The sequence below is a fragment of the Brachycentrus maculatus genome, unplaced genomic scaffold, assembly GCF_059751285.1.
Source record: "Brachycentrus maculatus isolate JH-2025_06_01 unplaced genomic scaffold, ASM5975128v1 h1tg000089l, whole genome shotgun sequence".
NCBI lineage: Eukaryota > Metazoa > Arthropoda > Insecta > Trichoptera > Brachycentridae > Brachycentrus > Brachycentrus maculatus.
The window spans coordinates 3,325,465-3,340,613 of NW_028280843.1; the positions used below are offsets into that span (position 1 = coordinate 3,325,465).

The window sequence follows — 15,149 nt, forward strand, 5'->3', positions numbered from 1 at the left end:
GATAAAAATATTTTTTCAATATAAGTATACGTATATCTCGTATTCTACAAAAAATTCCAATATACTTATGTACTAAAAAAATGTGCGCGAAGACATGTCTAGCGTTTCGTGCAGCCGATCGCTTACTGAATTGTGTGTATGCGATTACCGCCTAAAGTAAGGATAATTGCAGTCAGACATTTGTGTTTTTTGTCAAATTAATGTGTATATCAAGTGTAAACTGAAAAAAGGGATTAGACACCCGCTCCTTGCTTATATCTCAACGTAAAAAATGTTGTGTAGAATCCGACCTAGTATATGGCACCGGTTCAATTCTGTGATATTTAAATTAGCTAATACTGTCGATCGTGTCCCACTCTTGATACGAGGCAGCTATCGGTGAAGTCGATAAAGTACCTATAGTACTGGACCGAGAGCAACACATAGATCACTGGACCAGTGAAAACACTCGAATATTTCCGGAATATTTTATAAGAACTTTATCTGGAGCTTGGCCAACACGAATACTCGCGAGTGTTTCGAAATTATCGTTTTATTGACGACTCGTAAAAATAATTAGTAATAAATATATATAGGTACTTTGCACATGTATAAAAGTGTATTTGGGTGCATTTTATACTTATGTAGTCAGGTTATTATGTATATACACATATACACAGGTTTAAGATGACATATGTAACTAAATACATATGTATATATCTATATATATATATATATATATATATATATATATATATATATATATATATATATATATATATATATATATATATATATATATATATATGTATATATATATACATTTATATATATATATATATATATATATATATATATATATATATATATATATATATATATATATATATATATATATATATATATATGTAAATATATGTAAATGAGAATAATTTGATAATTAATAAGATAAAACATATTTTATACACAGTATACGAAAGTTGAGAACTATTAACAAAGTCTTATGAAATGATTTCCTAGATGTTACACATTTAAACGAAATCGATGTAATATTATTTTTATTTCAGACAAAATATACGATCACAATGAGTAATTAAAGCAGAACTAATAGAAAAAGCTTTCACATAAAACATGAAAGGATTCTTTGTTTCAACGAAGCGAAGGGGAATAATGAACACCAGTTATATTTTATTTGCTTGTATCAAAAACACATCACATTATTTTAAACTCCGAACTGAAAACTGTAACCCACGCTAGTCGAAAACTTACTTCGAGTGATAAAAAAAAAATATTGCTTCTGTATGAAAGTTTGGATGAAAATTCTGTATCCGATTTATTTAATCAATTGATTTACCGTTGAAGCTGTTCAGAAAAGCACAGTTTATCGAAGTACACACGAAGATGTCAAAAATAAATTAAGGTCAACAGAATTTGACGTATGAATGGCTATCGAACGAGCGTGTGTCGTTGTCCGCGACCTGTCGTCTCACTGATCGGCGTCGCGACGCTTTCGTCTGACGGACGCCCGCTTCCACATAATATACAGTATACAGGCTTGATCAAAAAGTTCCCAAAATATTTATTTGTTTAAAAATATATTTTGAATTAATTGTTACCGTTTTTATAATATATTATTTATTATATCAGTCACTGGATTAATCATTAAACGGATGTTTATATATATATATATATATATATATATATATATATATATATATATATATATATATATATATATATATATATATTTTTTTTTTATTTTTTTTTTTATTTTTTTTTATTTTTTATTTTATTGGCAAAGCACCCAATTATAATATATACATATACAAATGAATGTGTACAGATCTCGAGAATTAATGTTATATTTAAGTTTAAAAATGGGCAAAATGGTGAACGTTAAACAAGACTATAAAGTAATCGCTTAAATAAGCCAAATGCCAGGTCATAAGACCTGGGATGCTCATACTTCCTTCATATATAAAGAGGAACAATGGATATTTCAAATGAAGTATTTATACTATGGATATCGTTTGACTGAATTTTAAACACTTATTTCAGTGTTTAAAATTCTAATTTTAATTTTTTCCATTTTTAAAATACTTTTGTTTACAGTCTTCTTATTCAATTCAATTCTTTTTGCATATTTTCAAAAATATGATAGTCAAAGCATCTATATAGTGTTAGTCAACAAAACACACGAATAATTTATTAAGTTTTTAAAAATTGTATTTTTATCGGGTTATTAATAGCCGTCGCCTCCGTAGTGTAACGGTCAGCACTCTCGGCTACCGTTCTGGAGGTCCCGGGTTCGATTCCCAGGGGGGGTCAAATAAATATAAGTGATTTTTTCACTGTAATAATTATTCAATATTACCCTGGACTGGTACCTGAAGCGGAGGGCTGATCACCTTTCCTTCATGTGTAAACGATCAAGATAACACTGCGTTTATATGAAACAGTGCCCTATGCACCATTAGGGTGCGGATAAGGGTTTTATTATTATTATATTAATAGCAACGGTATCTTTCAAAACTCCATATCGAATAAAATTTCAACCAACATACGAAAAGAATTTTACAACAGTGTAATTTATAAAACGTTTAAAATTAATGCCATATGGATGTTCGACTGCGAAACTGGCGTCACGGGTTCGATTCCCGCCAATTACAAAATGAATTCAAGAAATATTTATTTTCAATTGGTCTGGGTGTTTGTGATGTATTTATTTACATTTACCTTCCCTATCCTTACTATCCTACTTGCAGACAAGCATCTAAAATTGACGCGTTGCGGGTTATTCCTTTAAAAAAAATTAAGGCAGAATAGTAAACATTACACAAGTGTTTAAATAATCATTTACGACAAACATAAGAAATTCTAGAATGCCCTGACGTGTATTTTTTAATCCACATCAAAATCATTACGAAAATGTTGTTTCTCCATTACTACACACAATTTATTTATTTATTTATTTGAACTTTTTGAACAATATGTGTGTACATTGGCGGGCTTATTGCTATAAAGCAATATCTTCCAACCAACCAAAAAAAACAGACTAGTGTGAACGATCTAGGCTTGTAACTTTTGATGTCTGTTAGAAATTAGTGGGGAGATAATGCTTGAACAGGTTAAGACAAGGATAAGAAAAAAGAAAAACAAAGATACATAGATACAAAGATACAAAGATAATAACATTAAAATGTTATCTGGAATAAATAATCATTAAAACATTTTCTAATTAAAAAATACACGGAAAGCAGTAAAATGGATCTTCATGTATCTCAAAAATAATTTACGCAAATAAGACGGATTTAAATTGATTTACTCACAAACACATATTATGAAGCTGTGTATAAAAAAAGAGGATTGAATTAGAAGCACCTAGTATGGAAAATAAACAATAAAAATAAATAACTTTTTGATGCAACCTCGTGCGCTCCTTGCTATTTCTTCACTTTATCATTCGGAAATGCCATATCGCTGTGTTACGATATTCATGAAAAGACGCGACCCATGGCGCCTAGCCGGGTTACCGAAATGTCAAAATTGCCAAATGTTTGGACGATCATTATACAAAGGGATGAGCAGAGTTGACCTTTAAAAAATAGTGCTGTTGAATACTTAATATATATTTATAAATTTTTTAACCTTTAAATTTATATCTTCAAACCGTAACGTAACTCATCCGCACCCGATGGTGCATAGGGCACTGCATCAAATAAACGCAGTGTTATCTTGATTTTTAACACATGAAGAAAAACTTTAAGCCCCCCAATCCAGGGTAATATTGAATAAATATTACAGTGAAAAAAATCACTAATTTTAATCTGACCCCCCCTTGGGAATCGAACCCGGGACCTCCAGTATGGTAGCCAGGCGTGCTGACCATTCCACTACGGAGGAGGAAAATTTATATGCTAATATTAATTCATCAATTCTATGAGTTTTTTTTATTCGTGTGTTATTATTTAAATATGATAATTTATAAAAAAATACATCTACGCAAAATAATTTAAGAAGTAAAATGAATGATTTATTTTAATGCTTTTATATAAACCTTAATATAAAGTATAATAAATTCAAATTCAAATATAAGTAAAATTTACCAATGAGAAAATATAAACCAATAAGAAAATAAACCCCGTTAAATTAAATCATTTAAAAAATTTATTTCACGTGATATTAATTTTCTTAAAATGTCTATGATATTGTATTTCAGGGGTTTTCAGATTGCCTATATTTTCATAGTGATGACCTATAACAACTCATAAGTTATGCATGTTCCAAAATCGTTTCTCAATTTAGAAGAAAAATGCTGAATTTATAGGTCAAGTACGAAACACTTTATTCATGTCTGACTTAATTACTCGATCATTCATTATATTTTTCATCTCTCATTAAAAAAATCTCCGCGGTTATTTCCCAGCTTTAGAATAATATATATACAATAAATAAATTTAATTCGATCAAATTCACATTTATGATTATATTATGTACATAGTTTGTGGTGTAAACTATGACATATAAAAAATAGCTAACCGTCAGGCCGCTTTTCCGCAGGGGAAGGCAGACAGAACAGAACGTCACACCAATCTGCCTTTGCACACAATCTTCGCCTCTTCCATATTCATACATCTTCTTACACATACGCGTCGATTATTCCAACTTCTGACCTGACCACTTTCAAGTATTTGAAATATTTTTTCATGCCAAGTCTTCTTCGGTCTTCCTACGCTTATAACTTATTATAACGAATAATCAACAAACGCCTTATTTAAGAGGCTTGTCTGAAGGTAGTATAGTAAGAATAGGGAGGGTGGATATAATAAACACAACACTAACACCCAAATCAATTGAAAATAAATATTATCTTGAATTAATTTCACAACTGTCGGAAATCGAACACGTAACGCCTAATTCGAAGTCGTGCGTCTACCCAACTACCCCATAGCGCCAGGGCATATTTGGAGAGAAAGAAGACTTTTCTTTTAAAAATATATTTTAATAAATAAAATCTTTAAGATTTTATTTACAGATTTTGTTTTTTAAAAACTACTACTGACCCTAATCATTGGTGACAATGGTGCATAGGGCACTGCATCAAATTGATGCAATGTTCACATGAACATTTATTATATGAACATATTATAATAACATCATATAATAACATCTCATATTTATTCAATATTACCAGTCCAGGATAATATTGAATAAATATTAGATTGAAAAAACACTTATATATTTATTTTGCCCTCCCCTGGGAATCGAACCCGGGACCTCCAGTACGGTAGATAAATATGTTAATCACTACACTACACGTTTATATAGAGGGTGTAATTTGGTCAATTTGTCACCAAAATTTGTCTTTAACTTTCTAAAATTACATAAAAGAAAATGGATATTTCCTCGGAAACTGAAAATCTGCGTAAACATGGCATAATTTACGAGAGAAATGTCGCGAAATGGTGTTTATCTGTCACCGCGCCGAAAGTGTGACATGGAAAAATGCTCCCAGTTACTTCATCGGGAATATTAATAGAGCGAAGTTCACTTAGTCACCGCCGACTTGGCAGAAAGCAATGTTGCATTAGCACTTACTCTTTTTACGACAAGCCCACGTTTTAAAAGCACAGTAAATTTTCTTTCTCAAATGCATTATTTTTATAAAGGCTAGAATATTTAGGCAAAATTATTAGTTTGGACAAATTTGTTAGTCTTTGGACACGTTGCGCGTGGCAACGAGGATAGCCTGGAACGACTAGTTGGACACACGACGGACCGATCAAATTAAGGCAGCAGAAGGCACCTCAGTGGTTGGAGCGCTACGTGCAGCGCAGTCAAGGGATAACTGGAGAAGAGTCATTGGTTCTGCAAGGGTCACAACCCTCAGCAATGAGGAATAAGACGGAGAAGAGATTAGTTTGGCAACAGTAAAAATACCTACATAAATAAAAATGTCATTGTTCATTTGTTCAAGATTTTAAATCGCCTAAAGTTACTCAAAGGCAAAGACATGTTATTTAGAATAATTGTTTTTTTTTTACCGCAATGGCAGTGCCATCTGTTGAACGTATTAGCAACTCAGGTAATACAATACATTGGTAATGGCGGATAGCGTGCTTCTTGAATGCTGTTGTCAAGAAGCACGCTATCCGCCATGTGCAATGATTTTTATACCAAATGTGTTTGATCTAAAAAAAAAACAGGTTATTCATAAGTAGAATTTAACAATACCGGGGGTGCGTATCCCTGGAATGTTTTTAATAATATTATTACGTATTTAATAGCATCTACTTTTGTAGGTTATATAAGCAGCTGTTGATGATTTATTAGGTTTAAAATAACTTTCCATGTAACTGGACTTTCGCAGAGAAGAACGAATAACAAGCACCAAAATAAACTGACCCTACTCATCCAAATACGTATAATATAAGAACACATTTCATTAATTTTTATTTAAAATACGGTTTTCCAATATTTAAAAGCTTTTATTTAATTTATATTTGAAGCACTAACTTTGTGATTTTACATTTTATAGTTAAAATGTAACGTTGTTTTAAAATCACTACAAATATTTTATTATAACTTAATTATAATGTCTACTGGTTTCGAATCTAACCGCTTCTTTATCAAGACTGATAAATACTAATTAATAGTGATTTTAAAACAAAATTACATTTAATTATAAAGCTTTTATTTATTTATTAGTATGTACGATAAATATTTTCACCAAACTGTAGTAAAAAAATATCTATCTACTGTATATATTAGAAAGGAACATTTTCATAAGAAAATACATGATATCCAGAAATTCCACATCACTTCGCTTTCGATTAATAGGAATTCGGGTGTAATAATAATTAATGGGAGATAGGATCTAATGTAAGGAACGTCAAGGGCAGGGGTTATTCATAGTGAGAAGTTGATTCATACAGAACAATGTATCTCACGTAATTCAAACCTACGTATTCACAGTGGTAATATTGTTTTCAGTAAGAGGTATTAATTTATTACGTTCACCGGAAATATATTTAATCTAAAATGAAATTATTCAGTGAAATTCATTTCGTAAATGAAATTTGACGTTAATTTAAGGCTATTTTTTTGTCATCTCATCAAAGATGAAGAAGAATATGGAAGTCTGGGTATTTACGGGGCTGACGACCATCATAGGCTGGTTTAAATAATTGGAGATAATCCAGATTTTGTGATCATGTATTTGGACACACTCAAAATGTTGTAAATGAATTTAAGGCATTGCAATATATAATTATATTTTCGGCATATTTATTCACTGTTATAGGTTGACATGAAACAACTTGACGTGAAACATCTATCGTTTTTATATAAACGCAGTGTTATCTTGATCGTTAACACATGAAGGAATGTGATCAGCCCTCCGCTTCAGGTACCAGACCAAGGTACTCAAGGTACAGTACTCTAATATTGAATAAATATTAAAGTGAAAAACTCACTTATCTTATTTGACCCCTCCTGGGAATCGAACCCGGGACCTCTAGAGCGGTAACCGAAAATTACAATTATGAAATGAAATTGAATTTTCGCGATTAAAATTTTTACAATATTCTACAATAATAATAATAAATTAATTAATATCAATATATACAAAATAAGTTATGAGTATATATAACATTTTGAAGAAAAGAGATTAAACGGTAGTACATTTTTGAACGGTATAATGATAATGATAATAAAAAAATACACAATTCATTTTGAAGATGAATCATCCGGAAGAGTCGAAATACTCCGCATTATATTTCACTTTATTACGATTCCAGAAGGATATAATTAGTTTCAGGCAGTTGTGTTATGTTTGATATGTTTCCGCGAAACTACAGACGCACAATAGATACTAAAATGCTGCTAGTAAGATCTCACAGCGCGTCACAGGAAGTAGATTATTCATTTGGAAAGAAATAGCAAGAGAAGATAAACTGTACTGCTCTTGAAAGGTGACGTCACAGTATGAAAATATATTATTGATAAATGTAGGGTGTTTTTTTCCGAGGTTTACATATTCAAATTTCCCGCAATAAATTGATGGTATCACCCGCCGTGCGGCATGTTGCGTCATCTTGTTGAAACCACAACTCTGTCACTTCAATGCCATACATCAACTGTCAATTTGACAATTACAAATTTGACCCTTTAAATATATATATATATATATATATATATATATATATATATATATATATATATATATATATATATATATATATATATATATATATGTATATATATATATATATATATATATATATATATATATATATATATATATATATATATATATATATATATATATACAGGATGTCCCATAATCCTACGTATTCCTTTTAAGGGGTGTTAGGCCAGCTTAGCTTTACTCACTTTAAAATGAAAATATGACCGCAATAAAAGTGACTTAGTTTTCTAGATATTTCCACTTTTATGAATTTTCCGGACATCTACCCCTTAGATCAGTTTTTTGAGTGCCACTTTTTCAATTTTTCAAATTTTAGGATTCTAATTTTTGTTTCATATAACTGATTAAGTATTTTATTGATCACAGTCCAAAATATTACCAATACTGGCTTGCGTTGGCGGAAAAAAATATTAATGGCCGGTCAATGATTTTAAAATAAACCTCTAGGTGACTTTGATTCTTCACCCTGAAAAAAAATATTAGTCGCTAACCTGGGAAGTTATTTAAAAAGATTGTTCAATTTATGTCATTTTAAAAACACTTTAAAATTTACTTTTTTTTTACTTTTGAAAATAAGATATTGCCTTTTTAATGCAAAATGAGGTGATTTAATCATTATTTCATTTATTAGGAATTCAGATGTAAAGGATTGCTTTGTTTCCCTAAAGTGAAAAATGTTTATGTTAAATAAAATTATTTTTGTGTGTTATTGGAAATCATAAATTAACTAACTAACTAACTAACTAACCATCACGCCGCTTCCCCGCAGGGGTAGGCAGAGAGAATAGAGCGCCACACCACTCTGTCCTTGCAAACATTCTTCGCCTCTTCCACGTTCATGCATCTCCTCATACATACCCGCCGATTGTTACGACTCCTAACCTGACCACTTTCAAGTATTTGGCATACCTGTAATCATAAATTAGAATCCTAAAATATGAAAATTTGAAAAAGTGGCATTCAAAAAACTGATCTAAGGGGTAGATTTTCGTAAAATTCATAAAGGTGGAAATATCTGGAAAAAAGGCACTTTTACGGAGGTCATATTTTAATTTTTTGGTGAGTCATGAGGTGACCTAACACCCCTTAAAAGTAATATGGGACACGCTGTAGAAATATAGACACATTCTCACAAGTGATATTAAATGTCAGGGAGACTCGACAATTCAATATATGAATAGAATCCAAGGTATTCCTTAAAACTAAAAAAATATATATTTGGCATTACAGTGAAACTTCTATCTATCGTTTTTAAAGGGACCTATCGAAATAAACTATGAATGCGGGATTAAGAGGTCAATACACAAGGAGATACGATCGAGTAATGATACCGTCGCCCCAATCTGCATTACCATTGGTAGGTTAACCCTTTGCACTGTAGACTTTTTTTTGTATGACATATCAGTAACTCGAGTGTACTTTTTTTGCAAATTCGCACAAAAAAGTAGATTAGAAAAAAAAACGGAAATGGGTATAATGCAAATTGCTTTATTTTATTTCCATAAGTCAACGGTATATTTTCAGCTTTGTATATAATTTTTTCTTGTTGCATAAGTTATTGAATGTGCGTAGTAGAAATTTTTTAATCTTTCAAATAGTGTGTATGCTTCTGAAAATGAAGGTACAGGCAGAGGCTCCTCTTCATCAATATTGACCTCTTTTGTTGTATCCATCAACCTTGTGTCACATAAACATTTGATAGTTTCTATCGTGCGCGTCGAATGTAATAAAATTTGAAAGAATGTAAAAAAAAACACAAACAAAAATATCAAATATGCAGCGTATATCAAACGATGATTGCGATAAAATGATGATAGAGAAACGATCAATACGATCTATTTTTGTATGAAATGAATCCGGGGTAGAAGAAATAAACGACACATCCGGGAAAACGAGTATTCGAGGAACGATAGATAGAGGTTTCACTGTATAAATAATTAAGAGAAAAAAACTAGAGGTAAAATAACTGTGAACATTTAAAAAATATATTTATTTAGCAGTATAAATAATTAAAAAAAAATAGAAGTAAAATAACTGTGAACAGACATAGCTACACTAACGTTTAAATACACATCGCTAGTCACTAGAGATTGCAAGTCGAGACAGGCAAAATATATCATGCCGGAAATATCAACGGCCGAATGATGAACACATTTCCATGACTGCATCATAGTTAAACAGTGCAAGCATATTGATTGATTGGCTTTCTGATGAAACGTGGTCAACGACCCAACTGTTTGAGAATCTTATAAATATCTACTTTAATATGCAACATGAGAGTATTCTACTATTCTACCGTTTTTACGAAAACTTCAAGCAAAAGCAAGTATAAAATTTACACTTTATCTAAACGTAAAGTAGGAACTTTTTTTTACGAAAATGTTAATAATATTGGTATATAACCACTCACCGAGATTTTAATGTCTACCGGCTTCGAGACGTACCCGTCTCTTCGTCAGGACAATCACTACCATAGTATGCAAACAATACTACCCTTTACTTGCATGCTGTGGTAGTGATTGTCCTGACGAAGAGACGGGTACGTCTCGAAACTGGTACAAATAAAAATCTCCGTGAGTGGTTATATACTAATATTATTAACATTTTTGTAAATAAATAAATAAGTAAAGATGACTAACCACAAAGTAAATGCTGTAAATATTAATAATATTGAGAATATGTAAGGTAGGAATTTAAAATAATTGCTTTTCTAAAGCGATCTTCATAAACAAAACGAGTACGTTAATTTCTAAAAAAACTATCGCTTAGTAAAAAATCTCCGTTTAAATTCCCAGCATTAGAATTACATTTATAAATTTAATTGAAAAAAATCATATTTTGTGACTATACATATTAGGTTATGGTGTAAATTATGACATTTAAACAAACTAATTCACCATCATGTCGCTTCCCCGCAGGGGTGCGCAGATAGAATAGAACGCCACACCAATCTGTCTGCACACAATCTTCACATCTTCTCATACATACACGCCGATTATTCTGACTCCTGACCTGACCACTTTCAAGTATCTGAAAGTGTCTTGCCAAGTTTTCTGCAGTCTTCCTCTGCTTGTTTTACCAAAGACATTCGCCTCATAATTTTTTTAAACTATCCTTTCTTCACGCATGCGATTCACAGGCCCAAGCCATCTCAACACACTTTTCTTAATTTGATCGATAATGCTTATTTCAGCCTTGCTTGATATCCTTATTTCACCATTAAAAATAAATTTTAATTCTTATTCACAAAAAAAACGTGAAAATGAGATTCCTTTTTTCCTCTTGAAATATTATTTTTTATCACTTACTAGCTGTACCATATCATGCGTTGCTGTGGCTCAGTCTGGTTAAAAGGAAAAGAAAATATATATCAAACACACATTACTCTCTTATCTAAGAATAATTTACCTTTTCCTCAAAGTATTTTGCACATATAATAATTTATTGGCCCTTGAAAACTATATTTACCGTACATTTGGTAATTCATCATTTTGACAGTTTAAATAGAAACAGTAGAATCTCACTTCGTATGCTTTAAATTCAATTTTGTTCCCAATTCAAGTTGAAAGAGAGTTCTGTTTGATGAACGGATGAATAAATTTTATGTACCCAGGTTAAAATGTATAGGTAGGTACTTACGCGTATTCAAATCTATCAAACGGCCTAAAAAAAAATCTATGCATTTATAAAATTTGAATTTGGAACAAAAATCTGACAAATAAACGACGTGCGATTTCTCTGTGTTGCCCTCGTCAAAATGGTGTTAGAAAAATATTGTTTTTCAACATATTTTATAAATATTCGTTTTCTTATAATGTCCCTTTTTAACTCCTGTTTTATTATTTATTAAAATTACAAATGTTCTGAACTTTGTATTGATTCTTTAGTTTACTATTTTTCAGCCGAATTGGAAAATTCCATGTACTATTTCTTTTACATTATTTTTGACATCATAGATAAAAAAGAATATGGAAGTCTGGGCATTTACAGGGCTTACGACCGTCATGGGCTGGTTTAAGTGATTACTTTACACACGTGTAGCATTAACCAATTCTACCTATGATTGACAACCACACTATTCACATTCTTTAAACTTCTAGATATATTGATCAAACTCGAAACACAGTGATCACATCACTAGAGACATATATGGTGAGATAAGGGAAGCTTTAGAAACTCCTTCATTTGTATGTGAGGTCCGAATCCTGGATTATATTCACTTACTTGATTTATTTTATAATTTACAACCATAAAATAACTCCTAATTGGAGATAATCCAGATTTGTGAACTAGTATTTGGACACACTCAAAATGTTGTGTACACAATTTTTTATACTAAATTTTTGACAGAAAATAATTATTCCTAGGCGATAGGTAGGATTTTTCTCAATTGTATATTACCATGTTTATCAACCGTCAGATTCTAAAAAAAGTAAAGAGTTAAAAAATTGGATATATGATCAATTTATCAGCAGAAGCACTGTTAGTTTTATTACAATAATTTCTGAGTTGTTGTCTCTATGTTCTTTGAATTTTCGCGAGATTTACGATGATAATGTAATACATACAAAACATATTTGAGCATTCCGAATGGAAAACATATGAATAATTCATATGTTTCAAAGCGTAAAAGTTCTAGTAGAGCGGCAAAAAATAAATAACGAATTCCATTCACACTCAAGCCATACACAATATTTTTATATAAAATAAAAAGAAATAACGAGCAGAGAATCTTGGCTCCAGTCGCCTTTAGAATATGTTTGCACATCCAGCGACAACGCTATTATGTAGCGTTGTCGCTGTCTTATTTAATCGGAAAACGCTTTTCAGTTCTCGACTAATTATTTAGAAAGAGAAATTAATAACTGAGTAACTAATTTAAGTCAATCCTTCTTTTTATTTTACAGATGCACATAGGCACGTAAAATATACAACCACTTATGTTTCCATGCACACAAATATCCGGGAATTCGGAAAATGTAAATATTTATGGTTGTATCGGCAATTAAATATTTATTACATTCGGTTTATATTTATTTCTAGTTTAAGTTTTTATGCGCATATTTATTATTTTAGCTGTACCCGGTCGTTGTTGTGGCTCAGTATGGTTAAATAAAAAAGAAAGATAATAGAAAGCACTCATTTCTAATACGTTTACTCCCGGAATGTTTGTAAAGCAATGAAATTGTTAAAAATCTGTGAAACAACAATGCATTTGAAAATATTGGAAATGCTGAATGACAGAAGTTGTCAAGAAACACGTTGTCTGCCATTGGTAATGTTTAGTATTCCATTTGTTTGTTTTACATTCAATAGATGACGCTGCCATTGTGCTAAAAATGTGTTTAAAAACGTGTTTTTGTGTCACGTGACGCACGTATTGAATAGCGATGTTGTGTCAAAATCGTTATCGCTTAGGCAACATTAGGAGATTTGAGATTTTGAATAAACTAAGATTAACATTTTCGATTGCATTTTTATTTTACAGATATTTAATCTTTCCAATACTCCACAAGCATTAAGAAATGATATGTCGCTCACTCCTTTCAAGAACGTCATAAATCAAAATTCGTCAATTTTCAGTTGTACATATTTTCGGAATGCCCAGAAAATGTACCATATCCCAGCAAAAGCGGCATATTTTTAACTTAATATTTACCCGCTACAGGGCAGAAAGTGTTGTTTTTGCATTTTGAAGAAAAGGTATTGTTTCATTATTTTTTTTAAATAAACTAAATAATTTTCAAATGGAGAAAACCCTTCAGGTTATACCTAAAAAGATCCGTTGCACAGTAAAAAGTTTAATGAGTGGCTTGATATTTATTTTTAATACATTATATTAAATTTGTAAACTTTAAAAACGTACTCCTGAAAAATCAAGTTTTTTGATTTATGACGTTCTTGAAAGGAGTGAGCGATCTGTGAAATTTCAAAATTCACATTACAAATTTATATAAACATTTATATAAAATTCGTGTTAAAAGGCTGCAAATTGTGGAAATAGTCGATGAAATATTGCTTATATTAAAAGTGTATGATTATATTTTAATAAATTCAGTAAAGGGGTAGTTTTCATTTATGACCTTTTTTATTTTTATTTTTACTTTTCTTATAATTAACAAGATGAACCATTTACCTTGGGCGAATGTATTAATACATTTACAGGTGATCTTGGTATATATATTTAGTAAAATTAAATTATACTTTAATCTGGATTATCTCCAATTACAGGAGTTATTTTCATATTTTTTTTTTGTGAACAAGTATTTGGACACACTCAAAATGTTGTAAATAAATTATCTGGTCAAATTATAAGCTTAAATAATAAAAATGAAAATGGCATTTTCTGGCGTTTCTCATGTGTGTGATTATAATCCAGGATTCGGACCTCACATACTAATATAAGAGTTTCTGCTTAGTAAAAAGTTTCTTTACATCTCACCAATAGATGTCTCTAGTGAAGTTCTAGTGATTCAAGAACAAGGTTTTTAAATTGGTTCATATATATATATATAGAACTTCCAAGAATTTGAGTAGTGTGGTTGTCAATAATGGGTAGAATTGGTGAATGTTACAAGTGTGTAAAGAGATCACTTAAACCAGCCGATGACGGCCGTCAGCCCCGTAAATGCCCAGACTTCCATATTCTTCTTCATCTTTGATGAGATGTCAAAAAATAATATCAAAAAATAATTATACTTTAATATATACAAATGTAATCAACAAACATTTTATGACTCAAATACGATGTCTTATATTGAATTATGTGTTAACTGTTGCTAATTTATTAATACAACGTATAAATAGATTGCAAATGTAGACATCAATATTTAAAATATCTATTAATAATGTATAAAATTTGGCATGTTGCATAGTATATTGCAGCCAAAGGAATGCCAGAATACATGTAGACATACTACAGAACACTAATTCAACTATGTACCAGCGCAATAAAATTCAG

The 15,149-nt window shown here is 30.7% G+C and overlaps 1 protein-coding gene across 5 annotated transcripts in view; it reads right to left on the reverse strand.

Annotated features, from left to right (window-relative positions):
- Positions 1-15,149, reverse strand: part of Obsc (Obscurin) — a 120,588-nt gene that overhangs the window by 103,198 nt on the left and 2,241 nt on the right. The window contains exon 1 of one of the 5 annotated variants that reach the window (XM_088257994.1): positions 1,334-1,470. The exons of the other annotated variants lie outside the window; for them this stretch is intronic. The gene's annotated coding sequence lies outside the window, so the exon portion shown is untranslated. Of the gene's footprint in view, positions 1-1,333; positions 1,471-15,149 lie in introns of those variants that run through there. 5 annotated transcript variants of the gene reach the window in all.